Below are 3,192 nucleotides of genomic sequence, written 5' to 3' on the forward strand. Positions count from 1 at the left end.
CATTTGTAGGTAATTATGTTAATATGAAGATATAGTCAGTAAAAAAAAAATATTGTAAGGTCAACAATTGTAAACACGGTGATGACCTATTAGTACAGTGGAGGATTTAAAACAAATATTTACAGTCGATACCTTCCTCCCGATTTTCTATGTCCTTTCTTGTATGAAAATAATTCAGATATAGCAGACAATCCATTTCACGATTATGATCTTATAATGAAGAGTTTCTAAAGTCTAAGTGAATTTGGTCCTACGCCAAAAGTTTATCAAAAAAGTATTTTTATTTTTTTTTTTTTTTGTAAGCCCATTTTCAGTTTCTTTGCCTTAAATGAAAACCTTTAGATTAGACAGATAGATAGAAAAATTTTAAATTGATAATTTTTCATTGCTTAAGATTTTATTATGTTAAGGACCAAGTATTTTATTTCTTTTAACTCGAAAGGAAATTCACACATTATTACTCTTTATTCTTTGCAATTTCCTTCCGCACAGAACTTTTTTATACCCAATAAGAAAAAGACTATTTAAGAAAAACCCTACACAACTTCAAAAATCTAGAACATCATAATACACAAGCATCGTAACATGACATCTTTACAAAACTAAGAGACTGAATTTAGGTTGCGAGAGAAATCCTCGCCTAATAACTGTTAGTGATATTCAGAATATACGAAAAAAAATACTTTGGCCATATGGTCTGGAATGGCATTTTTTTCGAAGAAATTAGGTTCGACGAATGGAAACGTAGACTTATCACAAAAAAAATAGTCCTAATAGTTAATCCCTGAATCTTAATCATCCACCGAAGATAGTCCTACTTGATTGATATTAAATTAAAGTAATATTAAAAAGTCATAATGATTTTAATATTATCTAATCAACATTTTTGACGAAAGCTTAATATAGTCCTCTCACAGCAGAAGTATATCAAAGAGGAGCTAGTATGATGATAGTTAATGTAGTAGTTGTAATATTTAATTTGTTGTATTCTTAAAAAAAAAAATTAAAACTATAAACAATACCGCAAAAAAACAACCGTATTGTGGATAAAATATAGTTTATAGGGTAATAAAGTTAATAAATGATTTACTTTTTAATTACACTAGAACCATGTATTTTCAACCATTTGAAAATGGTACCAGGGTTTAAAATGTTTTTTCAAGTAATTCTGTACAATACAGTTCCTTATCTATTCCTAATTGATAAGGAATAAATTTAGTTTATTTATTCAAAAACAGTTATTGAAATTACTTACATAAAACCTGGGTTGAAATTTGTTTAGATATATCGTCGATGGAATGGAAACGTAGACTTATCACAGAAAAAAAAATAGTCCTAATAGTTAATCCCTGAATCTTAATCATCCACCGAAGATAGTCCTACTTGATTGATATTAAATTAATATTAAAAATTCATATTGATTTTTATATTACGACGAAAGCTTAATATAGTCCTCTCACTGCAGAAGTATATCAAAGAACGTAGACTTATCACAAAAAAAAAAAAAATATTCCTAATAGTTCAAAAAACAATACCAAATTGAAATAATTTAGACATTATTTCATCATTAGATAATGATTGATAATGGTACTTTAATGTCCCATTTAAAGTCCGTAACCTCTTTTATTTTATTTATTTGTTTGTTATACTATATTTTCTCTCTGTTAGTAAGAAGGGTGTATCCACAGATTTCCAAATAAGTTTATTTTGTCACATCTGATTTTCAAATTGTTTTTTCATGATGAACCTGAAATATGTTTGAATTTTTTGGAAGATTGGTGCATTGTTTGTACTTGAATGTACCAATTGCTGTTCAAGCTTAGTTTCATTCAACTAATTAACAGGGATTATTCCTCTGAAAAATACTCATTTTGTTAATTCGTTCGAAGACTCTTGCACTGCTTAATTTTACATTGTTGATTAAACATTATTTTTAAAAATTAGATATATATGAAAGATATAAATTCTAATGATATTAAATCAAATATGAGATATGTACTCTAATAATTTTGTTTTAAAAGAATTTTTAATATAATTTAAAATTCCGCTGTCCAGTATATATATATACGCTAGAAATGGAAACATATGAATTGATAGTCAACATGTTTTTTATACTTTTTTTTCACAATAACTTCATAAAAAGCATTCATATGTCAACTAAGTAAATAGAATGCATCTTATCTAGTTTTAAACCTTTTGTATTTTATTATTCCAAACCGTAGATTCTGGCATAGTTCATCCCATTCTTATAGATATTAATTAAAAATTGCACACTTAGTCCAAAGATCAGTTTTCTGACTTAAAATTTATACATATATCTTGTAATATGTATTAACCAAATATAAAAATAAAGGAGGTTACGGACTTTAAATGGGACATTAAAGTACCATTATCAATCATTATTTAATGATGAAATAATGTCTAAATTATTTCAATTTGGTATTGTTTTTTGATTAATAAATAACTAAGTTGTTTGTTATACTATATTTTCTCTCTGTTTTAGGTAATAAAAATGCCGATGATAGATACCGAGATGAAGAACCGAGAGATCCTCCAAGAGTTATCGGATTCACTTTAAAGAATTCTAAAAGAGGCAATGACTCAACTTCTAACAAACCAATAGATGAACCTTCTGGAATTTCGCCAGGAAAATGCGAAAATGCCTTGCATTAGCAGGTAAGTAGTTAAATTACAAAAAAAAAAGAAATAATCCATACAATTTTCCATTGATATAGAAATCCTTGGTGAATTATTTCCTTTCTATTTTGATCTATAATGTAATATTTAAAAAAAATGTAGATCTTACTTTTATTACCATGAAATAACAAATATATTCTTTTAGATTGGAATTCCTGTTGTAGATTCACGTGAACCACTTATTAATATTACTATTGTCATAGTCTCTAAGAATTATGTCGTTTCTAATACTCTAACCAAAAATGCCCAAAAAGCCGTTTGACGAATTAAAGAAAAGAAATATGACACCATAAAAAAAAATACACTAATACACTATTTTAAGCTATCCTAAATAAAAACTGAAAAATTATAATTAAATAATAAACATCACAATAATTCACATTTTATATTTACTAACAATTTAGTATTAGTATTAGAACAATACTCGTTATAATAATATGTCTAGTGCTATAAATATTAAACTATCCCTAATTATAACTGGCTGAAATTAATATA

At 26.3% G+C, this 3,192-nt stretch overlaps 1 long non-coding RNA gene across 1 annotated transcript in view; it reads left to right on the forward strand.

Moving 5' to 3' along the window:
• Positions 1-3,192, forward strand: part of LOC106678708 (uncharacterized) — a 62,036-nt gene that overhangs the window by 58,546 nt on the left and 298 nt on the right. The window contains exon 2 of the long non-coding RNA XR_001342811.2: positions 2,504-2,676. This is a non-coding gene — a long non-coding RNA (uncharacterized lncRNA). The remainder of the gene's footprint in view (positions 1-2,503; positions 2,677-3,192) is intronic.

Source organism: Halyomorpha halys, unplaced genomic scaffold (genome assembly GCF_000696795.3).
Source record: "Halyomorpha halys isolate HHAL.00 unplaced genomic scaffold, Hhal_1.1 Scaffold156.1, whole genome shotgun sequence".
NCBI classification, from domain to species: domain Eukaryota; kingdom Metazoa; phylum Arthropoda; class Insecta; order Hemiptera; family Pentatomidae; genus Halyomorpha; species Halyomorpha halys.